Genomic DNA, 20,115 nt, shown 5'->3' on the forward strand with positions numbered 1-20,115 from the left:
AAGGAGGGCCTGGAGAAAAAAGATGGTGATTAAGGAATGGGACACTGCAAACTGGAGTTTGGTGGTGGCAGTGTTTGGCATGACTCTGGGATTGGGTGGCTGTTCTAAGGTAGAAAACAAGATGATAGGAAATGTTGTATTAGGTGTTCTCTTCCTCTCAGAAGGCGACACACTGTGGGACTGTATTAGGCAATTCATAGAATCCCTGTGAAGGCCAAAGAATCACTGGAGGCTATCCAACCAGGACAATATTCAAATTACAATGAAAACATTGATAACAAGACAGTATTCCACTGCTGCTGGGAACACCAGATTTCCCTGCCTATGTAGATCCCAAGGTGCAACTACTGAAACCCACATAATAATGGCTATCTTCCAGTCACCCTCACCAGAAAAATTATTCTACATTGTGCTTTCTTCTTCCTGTAATATGTCCCCTAATCAAAATCGTGCTTGGGAATGTCTGATGGAAGAAATCTAGATCAAATTCTTGGGCCCTAGTAGTAAGGAAAGTTTGAAAATTAAGTTTCTGGAATCTGCCTAGGTGATTGAGAAATTCCCCAAATATTAGAGTATATAGGAGATACTGGATAACTAACACTACAACAAATATAAACTACAGGTATTTACATATTTGCTGTTATAGTCCCAGAACTTTTCACAATTTTTGTTGCATAAATGGATAAATAAATGAATGAATAACTACTTTTTTATGTACAGCCATTTGTTATCTCTTTGTTTTGACACGTGGTCCCCACCTTAAAATCCACAAATAATATGAACTAAACTGAGGGTATTTTAAAGCATTAAAATACTACCTTAAATCTCTGGGATTTTTTCTGTACTTTAAGATTCTTTGGGGAGCTGGGTCATCTGAGCTCCTATTCATTTCAACACAACCGTCCTAAGAAGGTGTTAGATCTCTGGTAGTGTTCGAGAAGAAAGAACAGAGTGAGAACTCATTTACTAAACAGTTGCTTACTGAGTTCCTACTACAGTTAGATATTCTTCTGAATTGTTGGGCATACAGCAATGAACAAAAGAGATTCTAAAAATCCCTGCTGATGGCATTTATAATTCTAGAAAAAAGGCATGCTTTCAATATCGCAATTACCTTTAAGTGATTACAAAATTAAAGCATGTTTATGGTATGACAGAAAAGCATAAGAAGAAAATGAAATCACCTATAATAGTACTAATGCAACTCTTGTGCTTTTTGATACATATTCCTGCAGTTTTTCCTAGTATATAGACAAAAATATTTTATTACAAAAACAAATGTTACCTAACCGTACTGTTTTCTATCTTGCTTTTATTCACTTGACATTAGTTTATGAACATTTTCCTATATCTTTATGCAATTTTTATAACATTTAAAAAAGTGTACATATTATTCTGTCAGATAAAAGTACCATAACCATTTTGTTGACCATTAGCTTCCAATTTTTCATTGTTATAAACAATGCTGGAATGAACATCCTTGTACATGCCTATTTGCACACTTACCTGATTGTTTATTTACAATAATTTCACAAATGCAAAATTTCTGTGTCAAAGAGTAACCATATTTTAAGATTGTTAATGTATGTACACAACTCTCCTCAAGAAAAAAACTGTGCCAATTTCATTCTCAGATGCAGTGTGTATGACAGTGCCTATTTCCTACACCCTAGCATATTCTACTTTTTTTCTTTTATACTATTAATCAACTTCTGATGATTCAGCCAGTGACTTCACAATAGGGAGAAAGGTGGTTGGGCGGCTGTCACTAGACGATGTCAACAGATTTTTCGATATGGACCATTTATCCACAAGGATTACCCTGTGCCCAGTGGGATCCTTACCTGCTTCATGCTGATAGGAATGCCTAAGAAACTTCTGGAGGAAGAAAGGAAAAGAGGAGAGCAAATGTTTCAGTAAAATTCACCCTTATTGTTATTACCAATCCATCTTTTCATTAAGAAACAACATTAATTCCATTGAAAAATCTATTCAAATAACGTTGGTAATGACAAGTACGATTTAACTCTATAAACATGTTTGTACCTGGTACACAGAGTGATCAAAGACACCTGGAAATGCAACTGAGATTACATATTATGTGTCATTAAATAATAAACACTGAACAACTGAGAATGCATGTTCCACCTCTTGGACATAATCTGTAGAATCCAAAGAAGAGATGATATTTCAGTGGATGGTCATTTTTTCTTACACGTTTATTCCCTTCCCAAATTGTAATAGTTAATAATATCAGAAATATCACAAGCAAATAACAATATTAGGATTAATCTCCCCATTTTACTGTTAAGATCCAAATAAATTGACTAGGGTTATAGCTAATAAGTGATAGATCTTGGACTTGAAACCAGCTTTACCTGACTCCAAAGCCTATATGTATGTTTAAGCTTTATGCCAAACTGTTTCCTGAAATGTGCCAATCACCACTCACCACCAGGGATAAGAGGAAATTCCAGTGACACAATCCCAGAAGTCACTCTAATTCAGAAATCTCTGTTACCTAAGATCCCATGGAAATTTGGAGAGCCAAGCTAAGCTTGTTTGAGCCAGGAAAACCACTCAGCATACACAGCCTTTCACTGCTATTATTGGTGATAGCAGGACCCCAACTCTCTTTCTGCACAGCCTAAACCCACTAGTCTTTAGCCTCTCCATACCTGGAAAGCTGTTCATAACCAGAACAAAGGTTAGAAAGGCTCTATCCTCAATTACAAGTGATACCCCACATTTTTATAGATCTACCAGACAGGTGCTGATTATGAGCTGAACCCAGGCTCCTAGTAAAAATTCTTTTGTTTCCTCTTAACTCTGCCCTACTACCTGATCTGAGCTTTTTCTCATTGAATAGACCCTGCCCAGATAGGCTACAAAATCTGTTTATGACTTCCATTTGGCTTCAGCCTATCCCATCCATTTCCCAAAGACCACACTTTCTCCAACCTATAAACTGGTCCCCTGCTGGCACACTAACTCTGCCCTTGCTCAGCAGAGCGAGATCTTTATATATTCTTTAAATTGGAAGTTCATTCCGAACTTCCTCAAGATAAAGATCGAGCAGCTTCTGGATGAGAGCTTGGTACTAAATAAATTTCTATACATTCCCTCATTTAACCTTCAGAAAAATTCTATGGAATAGATCTTTATTTTACAGGTGAGAAAATTGAGGCACAGGCAGATTAAGTGACTTGTTTGGCTGTTATATAATGGAGCTAAGATTTGAATCTAGGTCTTCCAAATCCAATGTTTTTCTACCTTATAATATTGAGATGGAACCACTCAGACCTAAATACCTTTTAAAACAGAGGTGGTTCCTTTCCATAGCTGGTTTTAGTAATTTTTAGCTGAATGAAAAATTCCTGTGCCCTGCCCACGTGGGGCCTCGTCCACAGCACCAGTCCGAAAAAAACACCCATGAATCAGATAGGCAGCCACCACTTTTTACATGATCTATAATACCAGATATGAAGCATGATTAACAAATTGGTCAAGCCAATGCTTAATAATAGGTGGAGGAGTTGATTGACCTTTACAAAACTTAAAATGCATAGACAAATTGTAAAAGTATAAGAAGTATCTTACTGCCTTCTCATACCCCACATGGTCGCCTCAGCATGATATGTCATCCCAACATGCATCCCATGCAAAGATATCCCAATTAGTAAGAGACGTTAGGCATCTCAACATGTAAAACAGCATTCAAAAGGATTGTGATTATATAGCATGTCGTATTTCCCGCCCCCCCAAGAAAAAGAGAAAAAGAAAAAATCTGCTTTATAGCTCTTGCTTAATTGCCTTCATAGACTAATCAGGAAAGAAAATGATGCTATCTCCTCTCTCTAAACTTTTGATCTGCTCCCTACCAAGGTTTATTTCATTTCCTCAAAACCATAAAAAGAATAAAATAAGGTGATCAAGGCTGAAGTCACCCCCTTAGCAGTTTTCCCTGACTTGACACACTTTTTATTGCTAAGCCAAATCATGTAAGATTTCTATTTAATAAATTACAGGGTTACTACTGCTGATTGTTACAGAATTTCTTAACAAAATGCTCCTTTATTTAGGTTAAACAATATCTTTCTTAAATGCATTGAAACAGTTATGTTAACTGATTGCAATTAGAATTCTAGTTTGCACTAAGATAATATGACTATTTGACTATATCAAGATATCAACACACACAAGTCTTGAAGTTGACATAGCTAGTTTACAGCAAAAGAGGAATCAGTTTCTGAGACAGTCCTTATGTCATGCAGAATATTACCAGAAATTCTATTAGCCTTTAAGTAGACATTGTGCTGTATTATAAATACCAATACTATTACTTCTCAAGTTTGCACAAATTGTATAATCACTCAAGCCACTGCAGGGGTTGCTTAGAAAACAAATGTGACAGCATTTATCATATTGATTCTTGTCTGCAAATAAAGACCTTGTATCTTTTTCCTCTACGGCATTTTCTTAAATGTCATTCAGTATTAACCAAAGAAACAGAATAATAACATTTTCAGAATTGGGATTAGCATTTAGGTTGTTGCTAGGCATTTTAAGATGTGAAGAAAGTAGCCTTTAGTCCTTGTCTGGAGAAGTAGAGGAGAAAGGGACTTTACCAATGTTCATGCTTATCTTAGTCTAGAAAATATGCTATACTTCTTTCCTCTAATATCAAAAAATAGTCACTTGCTTACCTCTTTTCAACTGACTGAGTAATCTTTTCTACAGTTTGAATCAATGAAAAGTGCTACACCTCTAGAATTAGAATTTTTTTATAATTTGAATGGACCTTGGTGATTAGTGAAACTGCATGGGGTGAACTAAGGCCCAGAGAAGTCAAATGTGACTGATTCTATCTTTCTTTTACTAAGTAATTTTTCTTGATCTTACTAGCAGCTTATTAAATATGTCTTCTAAGAAGGAAAATAGAACAATAAACCATGAATATGGTCAGTTATTGTTCACTAACTTACTGTGCTTAAATAAGAGGACATTAGGTTAAGAATTGCTTTTCTTACTACTGTCATTGGTTGGACATTTCACGTTATAAAAGAGAAAATGTCTTTTGTACTATTTGTTCACAATTCTTCACACTAATATATCCACCCAAGTCAAATTAGTTGCCTAATTAACATTGGAAGAGATGGATGTATTTTAAATGGCCCCAAAATACATTATGGAGCATGTAAATTTTTCTTCTTCCTTGATTCTACACTTTTATTTGTAATTGGAAACTGCCAGGGGTCACATCAAGAAGATTTTAGGATTATCTCATGATTCTTTTTTTTTTTTTTCTGTTTTGCGATTCACGGGCCTCTCACTGTTGTGGCCTCTCCCATTGCGGAGCACAGGCTCCAGACGCGCAGGCTCAGCGGCCATGGCTCATGGGCCCAGCTGCTCCGTGGCGTGTGGGATCTTCCCAGACCAGGGCACGAACCCGTGTCCCCTGCATCGGCAGGCGGACTCTCAACCACTGCGCCACCAGGGAAGCCCTCTCATGATTCTTTTACAGCATGGCTCCAATCCATAGTAACAAATGTAAGTGTTGTTTTTCATTCCCAGCTTCAGTCAGAGCACTGTTTCTTTGCAGAAATGAATTATAAAACATGTTTTCTGTCAGGATTGTTCTCTGTTCTCTTATCTTTCCCTTCAAAGACAATTTCTCTCTTCTCTTAATTTGCTCCATTTACTTGTACTATAAAAATTATTCCTTCCTACTTTCTATGATAATTTAATACCATGCCTCTCCTTAGTTTCTCCATATTGGCTCTTATGCTTCATCAAAAAAGGCTCAGATTACTCCATTTTAAAGAAACTTCTACCACTTATGTTCCAGCAGTTTAGTAATAACCTCTTTCTAGTAATTCTATATGACATTTTCTGACTGATCTTGACCTATTCTTTTCTGAAGATTCTTTTCTGCTTTGATTTCAGTGATGATGAGCCATCTTAAATTTTTTTTCCTACTCTTCACTCTTTGGTTGGCATTTCTCTCTCTTACATTCCTCAGTTGTGTTTCTCAGGACTCTGCTCCTAGTTCTTTATTCTTCAGTCTTTCTTCTGAGTCTTTCAGTTATTGAAATACTATCTTCAACTATCCCTTCCATGTGGATGATTCTTGTGTTATTCATAGAAGGCCAACCCATAAACTTTTGGTTTATGTAATGATCCCACCAAGGTGTTCCTGGTTCAGTCACCTCTCAGGGCAGCTCTCCTATAGTTGCCTTATTCTACCCATGAGACCTCAGAATCCTTCACAGAACACAGAATACTCTGTGCTCTTGCTAATAGATGAGAAAAAAAAAAAAAAAAGGGGGGGGGGGAGCACAAAGTATCATCCAGGAATGTTGTGTTTTCTCTTGTTTTTGTTTTGGACCCAGCTTGGAAGATGTACCCATCACTCTGAGCCCGTATTACATTGGTCAAAATTCAGTGATATCATTACACCTAACTGAAAGGAAAGCTGAAGTGTGGAGTCAAATTATACTAAGGACCAAATGGAAAAGTGTTTTAGTGAATACATGGCGGTCTCTGCCATGACTCCCACCTCTCAGTCTCCAGCTCTGACTTACCCTGAACAATCTCTCTATTCACTGATGCTGCAGAATATCCAGGCGTGGTTTTATCATATTCTCTTCCAGCCCAGTAAGTTCAAAATTGACTTAATCACAGATTTATAAGCTTCATACCATCCAAGTTTCATTGTATAGGTGAGGAAAACAAGCATCCAATGGATTAAATGAAGTGCTAAAAGTCATCCAAATAGTTAGGGTAGGTGCTAAAGCGTAAATCAAGTCTCCTGGTTTCCATTTGCATCCTGTGTCCAGCATAAAACATGCGCTCACTGCCTCATATTTACCTCATTCCCTTTCTCACTCTCCCCTTATCACACATACTTTATCTTTAAAATTGTTTATGTGTAAGGTATAAAATATGATGCTTTTATATACATATAATAATGAAATGATTGCTACAGTCAAGCTGATTAATATATCCATGTCCTTACATAGTTATCATTTTTGTTGGTGTGCGGTAAAAGCACCTGAAATCTATTCTCTTAGGAAATTTCCAGTATACAATACAATATTATTAACTATTATCATCATGCTATACATTAGATCTCTAGAACTTATTCATCCTACATAAATGCAATTCTGTACCCTATGACCAACATCTCCCATTTTCCCCAATTCCCTGCCACTGGTAACCACCATCCTACTCTCTGTTTCTGTGAATTAAACTTTTTTAGATTCTGCATATAAATTAGATCATGCAGTATTTTTCTGTCTCTGGCTTATTTCACTTAGCATACTGCCCTCCAGGTTTATCCATGTTGTTGCAAATGGTAGGATGTCCTTCTATTTTTAAGACCAAATAATATTCCATTATACATATAGGATAGAGGGGATCCTGCCACTTGCAACAACATAGACATATCACAATGTCTTTATCCATTTATCCATCAGTGGACATTCAGGTTGTTTCTATATCTTGACTATTGTGAATAAGGCTGCAATAAACATGAAAGTGCAGATATCTCTGAGATACTGACTTCATTTCCTTTAGATATAAACCCAGAAGAGGAATTGTTGGATCATATAGCAGTTCTATTTTTAATTTTTTGAGGAACCTCCATTCTGTTGTCCTTAATGGCTGTACTAACTTGCATTCCCACCAACATTGTACAAGGGTTCCCTTTTCTCCACATCCTCATCAACACTTACTTTTATCTTTTATATGGTAGCCGTCCTAACAGATGTGTGGTGATATTTTGTTTTCTATTTTCTATGATGTTTAGTGATGTTGAACATCTTTTCATATACCTGTTGGACATTTGTGTATCTTCTTTGGAAAAATGTCTATTCAGGTCCTTTGCCCATTTTTTATTTGAGTTATTTACTACTGAGTTGTATGAGTTCCTTATATATTTTAGATATTAATCTCTTATCAAATATATAGTTAATAAATGTTTTCTCCCAATCTATGGGTTGCTTTTTCATTTTGCTGATTTTTTTTTTTTTTTTTTTGCTGTACAGAAGCTTTTTGATTTGATATAATCCCGCTTGTTTATTTTTGCTTTTGTTGCCTGTGCTTTTGGTGTCATATCCAAAAAATCATTGCCAAAGCCAATGTTGAAGAGCTTTTTCCCTGTGTTTTCTCTAGAAGTTTTATGGTTTCAGGTCTAGGTTTAAGTCTTTAATCAATTTTGAGTTGATTTTTACATATACTGTAAGATGAGAGTACAATTTCACTTTTATGCATGTGGATATCCAATTTTCCAAAGACCATTTATTGTGAAGAGACTATCCTTTCTCAACTATGTATTCTTGGCACCTTGCTGAAAATTAGTTGATCATATACTTTTGGATTTATTTCTGAGCTCTCTCATTCACACAACTGATATTTATTGAGTCGTTAGTATACAACAGACATTATTCTAGGCCCTACGACTATATAATTAAACATAATTAAAACAAATTCTTCTTTCATGGAGCTTAAAGTCTAGTTCGGGATACAGAAAATCTAAAAAATAAGTAATTAATATGAATAAAATGTTTGCATGGTGAGAGGCTGTCTAGTATGGTAGTTAAGAGCACAACATACAGAGCCAGGAAACCAGAGTTTAAATCTATCTTGACAGCAAACAAATCACTTAACCAATCTGTATTTGCATTTTCTCATCTGTAAAATGGGACTAATGATATTCTCAAGTTCAAAGGGTTGTTGTAAGCATTAAATAAGCGAATATTTCTTCAGTGCCTTGTTCATAGGCACTAAGTGCTTGTTATGTAGACAAGTGCTAAGGGAAACAATAAAGCAGGGAGAAGGAGAGATGAGAGGCTTTAGAACTGTAGATCAGGTAGCCAGGGAATGCCTTACTGGGAAGGTGACATATGGGCAGACAGCTGAAGGAAGTCAGAGAGCAAATTATTTTGAGACCCTAAAGAAGATTACTCTTGGCAGTGGAAGCTGCAAGTCAAAAGCACTGAAGCAGGAGTTTTCCTAGTGTGTCTCAAGAATTAAGAAGGTCAATGTGGCTAGGCTAAAGCAAAATGAGAGAGTGAGAGTCATGTTAGATAAAATCATAGGGGGAATGAGACAGAGAGATAAAGTGCTATTGAAGGGTTTGGGGCACAGGAGTGTTAGTCTTTTTGATTGTTATTTACACAGGTTCGTTCTGGATGCGATACTGAAAATAGTTTGAAATGAGGCAAAAAACCATTTATGAGGTCATAGCAACATATCAGATGAAAGATGCGGGTAGCTTTGACCAGAAAAGGAGTGGTGAGATGGTAAGAAGTGGCCAGATTTGAGATATATTCGGAAATTAGAGTCAATAGATTTTGCCATCAGTTTAAATGTGGGGTGTGAGAGAAAGATCAGGATTATTTAACCTAAGCAACAGGAAAATAAAATTACCATTAAACAAGATGAGAACTATTACAAGAAGAGTAAGTTGAGGAGAAAGATTAGGAATGTGGTTTTGGGTAAACGAAATGAAAATATACACTTGGGAGTTATCAGTGATAGATAGCAATTAGAGCCATAACGGTACATGAGATAATCTAGGAAGTGAGAATAGTCTAATGAAAGAGAGTGAGAGAGAGAGAGAGAAAAAAAAAAAAAAAACATATCCAAGGATTGATCCCTAGGGTGCACAAAAGTTTACAACAGAAACCAGCAACAAACACAGAAAACTGGGAAGGAGCAATCTGTGAAGTTGAAGGAAAACCAAGGGAATGTGGTATCCTGGAAGTCAAGTGAAAAAAAGCAGTGAAAAAAGTCAAGTGAAAAAGTGAAAAAGAGGAAGTGACCAACTTTGTCAAGTAATTAACTTTGTCAAACACGTTAGTTGAAAAGAAGACCAAGAATTATGATTTAGATTTAGTAATTTAGAAACCTTTGGTGAACTTGAAAAGACAAGTTTCAACGGAGCCGTGGGAGCAAAATCTCAGGAACAAGACACAATGGAAAAGAAGAATGAGAGAAAGTGAATATGATTTTTTTTCAAGGAGTTTTGCTATAATAGGAATAGTAAAGGGTGAGATGGAGAGTTAAGTAAGTAAAGAGAAGTTAGATTTTTTTACGGGAAAAATATTTTTATGCTAGTGAGATAGGTTCACTAGAGAAAAAATGTTAAGGCAAGAGAGCAGTGACATTTACTTCCAATTGGATCCTGGAACCCATCTTTTCCCCTCGAACTGCACTTTTCCTGTAGCACCTATCTACCATTAACTTACTTAATCTAGTCATCAAAAACCCAGATCCAAGGCATATTTTTCTGTGGCTTTGCAGCCACCAATTTTACTAACATCCCCATTTGTTTGCCAAGAAATTTGGAAATCATGTGAATCTTTTCCTTGAACATTACCTCTACCCTTCACCTTACATACAAAGTGGATTTCCCATGATGGTGCCACTTCTCCAGAAACTCATGCAAGTGGAGAATGCTCGTGGTCTTAAGCTCACTTTGATCAATTTATTCCATCTTGATTCATTTATCTAACTACTCTGGGGCCCCTTGGATAAGCACTTCGACTGTATCAACGTTTCCATAAGCTTAAATTCTCTTTTCTCCCTTGTTGTTCTGCCCCATTAACTCCAGCACTGCATGTGCTGATTAGGCCCATTATGAAGGTTTTCAATCTTAGCTGAACTTTAGTATCAGTCAGAAATCATTTTACTTATTCTTATTCAACAACTTTTTCCATAGTCCATGGTGACTACTCAGATCTCTCAGATTCTTATTTGCATGTCTCCCTCTCAGCTGGTTCATCCATTATACCTTTACTGAGGCCCTGCTACATGTTTAATCCTCTGCTTGGCACATATACAAAGGTCCTAGACTTCAAGGATCTTATAGTTTTATAAAAGGAACTCTAGGATTAAAAAAATAAGTCAGAGAGAAATAATGGAACAGAGAAGTATATAGATAGAATCAAACAAACAAAAACAACCTCTAATACAATTTGGTTCATGTTTTAACAGAGATATTAAACAAATTTAATGAATGCAGAATGAATAACTCTGCAAGAGAGAGTCAGAAAAAGTCTGACAGAAGAGGTGGTATCTGCTTTGGGAGTTGAAGGATAACCAGAAATTTTACAAGTTCCATAAGAAGAGATTGGACAAATGGTAATTCTAAGGAAAAGGGATTTCTAGAGCAAGAAAATGAGGCATCAAACCAGGTTTTCCCATGGAATAACCAATTAATCCAATGTTCCTGGAGTGTATAGTACAAGCTAAAGAATTTGGACCCCTTTTTTAGGAATTTGGGAATCATGAATAGTTTTTGTGAAGAATGGGTAGACATATATATGTCCGTGTAAGAGATATAACTGAGAGTTATATGGAACACAGGCTGGAGAAGGGGAGAGACTAAGTACGGTTAAGTGGAAATTATGGAAATCATCTAGAAAATAAATGATAAAGGCCTCTAGAGCAATGTTGTATAAAAAAAAGAGGAGTGGACTTGGTAAAATTTTTATGAAAATATAATTGAAAAAAATGTGCTGGTGGATTGGATTTAAGGAGCTACAAAGGGAAAGTGGTTAGATTTTACTTTGATGCTTCTAGCTTGGGTAATTGTGTACAGAGCAGTACATCAATTGAGATATGAATACAGGAAGTTTTGAAATAGAAGGAATGGGAGAGCAACAAACAGGTTGGGTTTGAGAAGCCTGTAAAACATTTGGGTACCTACGTCCAGTAAACACTTGAAAATTCAGATCTGGAGCTTCTGAGAGATACTGGGGTTGGAGATATTTATTTAAACATCACCAGGTTGTAAGTACAAGTTAAAGTTGGAACAGTGGACTAAATCCTCTGCAAGAGTGTCGAGAAAGAAAAAAAGGAATTCCATGAAAAAGATATACCCTTTGAAGGCTGAATCCAGAATACAGTCTGTTTACCATCTATACTTGCCACCAATTTCCTCAATCTTATTAACCAATAAAAACTGACAAGTCTTAGCTCCTAAAGTTAAATCTTACAAGGTACTAGTCCCCAGCTTTTTTTTTTTCTCCTAGATTTCTTCTCTTTTTTCCCTTCTTTAAAATTTATTTATACTTTCAAAAAGTGTCAGATGATTTCTACAAGTTTCTCTTCTATAATAGCTGGCAGAAATTTCTACGTAATTTCACTTTAGAAAATTCTTTCATCATTTGCTCATAGTAAAACTGTCTAATTTGAAGATTCCGTAATTTTAGTCCATTATCACCCACTTTATTTTTCTAATGAATACAAGTATGTTATTCCCAGAGGTTAGCTCTGGCATGTGGTGGATATTGCAGGGCTCACATTCAGAAAGTGGTTCTTCTACATTCCAGCATAGTTAACACTCCATGTTGCCTCATGTCTCCTTCAGATGTCCAATACCTTGCACAGCATTTTTATTATAAATTTTCTACATAAATTCACCTATGTGTCAAGGAACATAATCACGGAAACAACTTTGTTTTTTCAAGAAGGCATACAAAGGTTACAACCCTTGAATAAAACACACAAAGGTTACTACTAGTTACAGTATGGCTTGATTTCAGCAATAAATTGTGAGCTGAAGCAAGGAGGCAAAATAAGAAACCACTGCAGTCTTGAATCAGGATATTTTTAGACTTTCATTTCAGCATATTCAGGTGAGAAACCATATTTATTAATGGATTAGAAAGTTAATTGATCTGTATTATGCCTGAAAGTGGCCAGAGAAAATGGAAAATAAGGGTACTCATTTTGTGCCCCACTCATATATTTAAGCTCTCCCTATGTACTTTTAACTTACACCATCAGCACTTAATACACAAATAACTCAGTTTAAAATTGAAAGGGTTATAATTTTTATAATTTCTCCTCACTAATGCTTTATATATTACATGTGAAGGACTTCTGCACCTCACAAACTTTATAGAAATTTCTTGGTCAGTGACTAAAATGCTGGCTTATTTGAGACTGAATACAGTAACTACTGAATGAGATAAGCAATAAAATTATTCTTACGTGTATGCACTCTCAATGATTTTAAAACTCCTTACATATTTTAAGGATTTCAAAAATATTTTTTAAATCTGAAAGTGCGTTCTGGGTGTTTACCAATCTTTAATCTAAACAGTTTTGTATCACTGGCAGATGTAGACATTTATCCCTCCCTCTCCCCCTCCCCCTCATCCTCCCTGTCCACAAGTCATAAATATACTGAACATTCCACTCACAGTAAAGTCTTCAGGGTATCCATTTACCTTTCATCATATAGAAAATGGCCCATAGATTCTTATTGTTTGTTTTTTCTTCAATAAGCAGTTTTTAATCCCTAACAGTACTTTCAATCTCTGATCTTCTTTTACAATTTAATCTTTTAAAGTCTTTATGAAAATTTTGTTAAAGTTTTCAACAATTATCTCCTGTAATTTTTTTTTTTTTTTTTTTTTTTTTTTTTTTTTTTTTTGCCTTTAAAGCTTTTCCAAACAATCTTTCTGGTTAATGAAGCGAAATTATTTTAGAGGAGGTCTGTTCTTCCTTCCCTCTGAATGGTTTTACACAGCCACGTTTGATAACCAAATTCCACTGGTGGCACTGTTGTTTTACAAACATATCCATGTGAGATGGGAAGAACCACCGCTGAGTTGATTATTGCAGAACACACACTCTATGAAGACTCAAGGCTACTTCTGTACTGTTTTCAGGATCAGTGATTTCAATACTATGTGATCTGAAATTCCTTCCTGCCAGGATCCTGCTTTCCCTTCCAGAAGATACTGTTTCTCCACCCACACTAAACGACAACATTTCCTTCCTTTATCAACAGCTGTACATCTTTCAATTCTTGTGTTAGATGTCAGGGGCCTCCATCATTTGCCTCCCACTCTTCCTGCCATTGCCTGCTGAATGTGGAGGAGAACGTAATTCTCTTAGTCTTTCATAAGGGCTCAAATGACAAATGAATTTTCTTATCCCTGCTGCTCTCTAAACTTTGGTAAGTATCAAGTGAACCATAAGCCATTTCACGATATTCAACTTGGGTGACCATGCTGGGAACAGTTGCAATGAAATGCCTTTTTAAATGTGTGGTTATAGGTTATATCGTTTCAAGTTATATTACATTTTCTACCATATTTTCATTTAATTGTGCCATTAATAATTTATTTTCTTTATTTTTATTATCACATTATAATAATTGTTATATTTCCATTATTTTTTTCATTTCTTTTTATAAGTTGTAAAATTAATGAAACCTTTGACACTGTCTTGGGAGGTCAGTAAGGTTCCCAAATAGCCCTCTGCCAATTTGTCATTATGCATAGCTTGCTCAGGTCTTATTTGGGCATCTCCTGAACATATGAGTGGACAATGGGTTATTCAGTCAATTCACTGGGTTTTTTTCAATCTGTAAATTGTACAGAATATATAAATCTAGCAATCAGATAATGTGTTCAGAAAATGAAACCATTTTTCCTAACAACATAAAAAGCCATCACTCCTAGGAAAAATAAAGATATGTTTGAAAAACTAAATACCTCAAAGATATTATTTAATGACATCTAAATAAGGTCAAACCATATAATACTATAGATCGTAATAACATTAACAGTGCAACTGAAATCTATTTTTAAAATTATAAACTAAGGATCCAAGGAAGGAAGTTGTTTAACTTTTGTTGACAGAAGAGAACCATATTGATTCAAAATAGGAATAAGAAAAAAGATACCCCGAGACCTGGTATTTAAATTTATTTGAGATTAGCTAAGAGGCAATCCACTGTTTTCAAAAAGGTTTGGACTTCCGTGGTGGCGCAGTGGTTAAGAATCCACCTGCCAATGCAGAGGACATGGGTTCAAGCCCTGGTCCAGGAAGATCCCACATGCCACGGAGCAACTAAGCCCATGCACCACAACTACTGAGCCCGCACTCTAGAGCCCACAAGCCACAACTACTGAGCCCTTGTGCCACAACTACTGAAGCCTGAATGCCTAAAGCCCATGCTCTGCAACAAGAGAAGCCACTGCAATGAGAAACCTGTGCACCACAACAAAGAGTAGCCCCTGCTCGCTGCAACTAGAGAAAAGCCCGTGAGCAGCAACGAAGACCCAATGCAGCCAAAAATTAATAAATAAATAAATTATTTTTTTAAAAAAAGGCTTGATTAACAGATTTTTTAAAAAAACTTTTCTATTTCTGTCTCTAAGTTGTCCTAAATGGTTGTATTCTTTATGGATAAGTTTGCTCATATCTACAGCAAATGCTTAATCAAACATAATGTTCCTTAGGGCAGAGACCATGTTGAGCTCACTTTTGTAGCTTTACTGCCCAGAATATCAGAGATTCTCAATAAATATTTGCTGAATAAATCAATAAATAGGATATATATATATATCCAATAATAAAATATATTTTACATGTTATGTTACTTTAATATATAACTGATTAAGACAAATATCATGTTACATATGCAATACTGTACTTGGAAAAAAGATAGCATTTGGACAACCTTTGAAAATTTTACCTAAGATGGTTATATTGAAGTTATCATACAAGCAAGGATATACAGTTCTTTATACCAGGATGTCAAATTCTGTCTTAACATTTATCTTTCCCAGAGAATACATATAAATCAAAAAAGTCTTTTTAAAAATCCTCTATAAAAACACCATAGAAAATATAATAAATTTAGTTTTTGGTTTTTAATAGTACATGTCAGTACACATCAAATATCTTTCTGATGCAATGCCTAGTGCCGTATTGGCTACAAATTGAGGAACTACCAACATTAATTAGCAAATAAAATACACACCTAAAAGATATGCTGTAGTATAACACAGTACTTTGAATTTTAGCAGAGCAGCCAAAGATAAAAGAAAATAGTATGTCAGTCTCATAATTGATCATTATGTCATCCTTACACAAAAAGCATGCTTGTAAAGTGTTTGCTAAAGGCCATTTGATTTTCCTCAGATGTGAACACCAGATCTAATTAAGGAGGACATTTAATTTCTAATAAACCTCCTTTCTTTGTATGTTTTATGTTCTTGAATACATTTCTACTCAGGTGTTGATTTCAGATCTTTGGGGTTTTAAGTGATAAAAAAATAAAAAACAGTAGTAAATTCCATTTAGAATTTACTAAAATAACCTAACATTTTATCTAATGTTTGGGTTAGTGATATAAATGTATAATTAAACAAATATCCTCAGAACATGAAACCTCCTTATAATTCTATCCTGAAGGCCCATATCTGAGATCATCTTATTTATAAAGTCCATTGACAATCAGCCATTACTTTCTAAACAAGATATCTTGAAAGGAAACCATTATATATTAAATTCCAAAATATATATTATATCATTAGCCAGGTTCCAGGTTCATATTAAGACATGAAAAATGTATTTACAGATTAGAAACTCACCCACTCAGTCACCTAATAAGTAGACCAGTGAAACCTGGAAACCAGAGTGATCTATACTGACATGTGTATTATTTAAATGTGCTTTGATTTTCTTACAGATCTGAAACTTTCTAGATGTAAGAGAGGTACTCATATGAATATAGAGAAGTAAGATCAATAGTGGTAGAATCCCAGTACAGAGGCAGTATATCCTTCCATGCCTCCCAGCTGGAAAGAGACAGCACGTTCAAACTGGGTAATTAGAGAAGAGTTTAAAAGGGAGATATTTATAAAGATCTTGATCTAGTAACAGTGAAGAGCTACCCTCAGGTCTGATGGGAAGGGGAAAGCAGGTGTTAATCTAAATGAGGAGACAGAACTATGTGGAAAGGACTACCTAACCTGCTGCAATCAGTCCTGGTGACCCCATGGGAAGGGAGCTGAGGAAATAAAGTCCTCATACTCACTGTTTTCTCTTTATCTATTGGTCAAACCCAGCCAGAAGCCAGGAAGTGTGTGGACCACTGATGCAGTCCATTAAAGCAGAGCAGAGTAGAGGGTGTGGGGGCAAATGAACCCAGAGGAGCCAAAGGAAGATCCTGACCACAAAAGGCAACTGATAAGAACATCTGTCAGACGACCAAGAGAGTGGACAAAGGAATATACAATGTCCAACAAAAAGCAGTACATTTTTGACTGAGTAGGTAAGAACAATGAATGAGAAATCATCATGCTGTCAACTGGATGTCACAATAGGGTATAAGGAAGAAAGCCTCTAAAGAAATAGTGGAAGAAATTCTAAACAAATAGGTGAAGGAAAGTGAATTAACAGTTGTAGCACAACTACTACGTACCAAACATTGTGTTAGGTGTTTTTTTTTTCTTTTTATAAGTGATATTTTTTTTCAATTCTTATAACCTGCCAGGGAGAAAAATGTTTATAACAATTTTTATAATATAGAAACTGCAACCCATAAGGAAACCTGCCCATCTATCCCCATCATAGGTGTACCTGTACATTACCACTTAGTCTACACCAGACAGTTTAACCACCAAAGCAGAGGGTTCCCGTTAGGTTAAACCTAGTTTGGTGATGAATTATGGCCTCAAGATTTCACTAACCTAAGAAGAATGGATAGAAACTTGTGTCCCCTTTCCAGCAACTTTCACAGTATCTTGTCTCACCAGGGTCTCCAGAGACAATGAGCATAAAATTGTGCTGCTCCAAATGCCAAGTCATCTTCTGCTAGATTTCTCATTCTCCCCATTCAAATGGAGCCAAGGAAAGTAAGCCAGGCATACAGTTTTACATTATGTATGGAATCCATTAGGTAATTCTACCTGGACCTAAAAAGTGATAACTACTTTTCTTCCAACTTAAAATTGACTGTTGCAATCTCACACTCTTTGAAAGTTATTTCCAGCAAGTTTACATTGTAGCCATTGTAGCATATATTTGTTGTATCAAATCCCTTTTATCAACAAAAATAATTTTATTTTTTTTCCTCTGGCTTTACAGTTTTCCTTAGAGCTTCCCGAATCATAAGCACAACACACTCTTGAGATTTAATAGTAATAACAGCCAACATTTATAGAGGATCATGCCCTGGACTAAAGATCAAGACACAGTTTATCTCACGGAACCTTCCCAATAGATCTACGAGGTAAGTACTATTATTAGCCCTATTTTGGAGTGAAGTAACTGAGACTTACTTAGGTTAAGCAGTTTGCCACTGCTCCCACAGTAGGAAATGTTAAAGATAAGCTTTAAGCCCAGGTATTCTGGCTCCACACTTGCATGTTTAACCAACGCCCTCTATCGCTTCCCAATGTGTTAAATAAAACTCTATTCCCTACTCTCCCTCCCTCTGTCTCCCAAGCAACGGACAGAGAGATGTGTAAGTTGGCTTCCACTCCCTTTCTCAGTCACCTTTCCTTGTTTCTCCTGATTTATTTATTTTTTACTCTCTCCTTATTCCCTTTTCTGGTTACAGCCAGCACTTAATTCTCCCTCTAATCTGGACAATATTAAAGCATCTTTTAATACAACCAAATTGTCTACAACTTTCCCAGCAATGCCAATAAGGCAAAGCACATTATCAGGCCATTAAGTCGTGTTCCCATTTGTCAATGTAGCAAAACCATATTCAGCAAAATTGTACATTCAGGCAGATGGCTGATAAGCACTGCTTCATGAAGTACCTACCACGTCTAGTCAGGTAATTGCCAATCAGGGAAATAATGAAGAACAAAATATACCATCTCTGATGACATTAGTGACATGAAATTAAAACCAGAAATATTTCAGTCCTAGTCCTAAAGCATTAAAGAGACTGGTTTCAATATGGAAAAAATCAAACCTTCTTCACTGATGATTGAAGAATCCCATGTGGAATCTGAGACCAAAGGCAAAATCATTTTATTTGAATTTTTAGTATAATAACGTTTTCAGTATAATAATGTTTGAAATAGTAACTAACCAAACTCACATGTGAGAAAAGATGGTTTCAGAAATACCCAACAAAAGAAAATGAAAGATTTTCAGCATTCTTTATGGAAGACACCAAAATTTAATAGTTTCACTTTGGCATGTGTAGCAACATAAAGCTTCTATATGTATATACTTTCTTTACATCCATGATAACATACTGAGGAGTTTTGTTTTGTTTTGTTTTGCTCTATGACACTGATTAGAATTATTGTTTTTGATTCTGCATTTTCATCTCTTTTTTCAAAAACAGCAAAAAAATTGGTGGCTTCTGCTATGTCTTATGTTTTATAATGTGTAATTGGCATAGGTACTCATAGGACTATGGGACAGGTGGAGTTACTATGAAGTTGGTGACATAAATTTTGCAGCCAGCCTGCCATTGATTTAAAATGCATTTCAGACTGATGAAAGCTGGTGGATTCACAATTCCCGAGACTGAAGTTCTCTGGTTCTCCACTGAACAAAGAGCACCCGGGGAACTGCAATGCCCCATAAACTTGCTTCAGCTGTGAGGTGACATTCACCATAAAGAGCCATGTTGGGTAGGTACAGCTGAAAGAACTGGATTATCAGGAAGCCACATATCACTTAGGTTTGAAAAGAGTAGTTAGATTGTTCCTATTGTTAGCTGAGTCAAATTAGAACACCTTGTTCATTGAACAATAATTTTAGGATTTTTTTCTCTTTTTTTTTTTCCTCAAAATTTCTTAGGATTTTCTAATATATAAGATTCCCTGGAAACCTAAATATGTCCTTATTCAGAACTTCTCACTAAACTGCTATGCAAAATTAGGCAAGTTACTGTTTCCATATACGATTCAGTTAACATATCTATTAAATGAGGGTTATACTCAGTGGTTTATGACACCTTCCAGCTCTAAAATCCAGATGTATGGTGGGTGACAGTTTATCATAAGAGAAAAATGTTCCCTACAACCCCATAAACATATCTTTAAAAAATAGTTCATTCTGCTCTATCAGATATTTTGGATTCTAAAATATAATGGGTATATGAAATCAGGAATAAAGACAATCTCATGTAGTTTTCACAATTTGCAGATGTACATCTCAAAATATTTTATTTGTTCCCCTTTATATTGTGAATGGGTATTTCCTGTGTCTTCCCTATGCAATTTCAATTAGAGAGAGAGAGAGAGAGAGAGAGAACTATCCCCATCTCCTTGGCAAGATGGCCATACGTATTTAAGACTGCACTATAAGGAACCAACCCAAGAAAAG

Source organism: Grampus griseus (genome assembly GCF_964374135.1).
Source record: "Grampus griseus genome assembly, chromosome: 1".
Taxonomy (NCBI): Eukaryota; Metazoa; Chordata; class Mammalia; order Artiodactyla; family Delphinidae; genus Grampus; species Grampus griseus.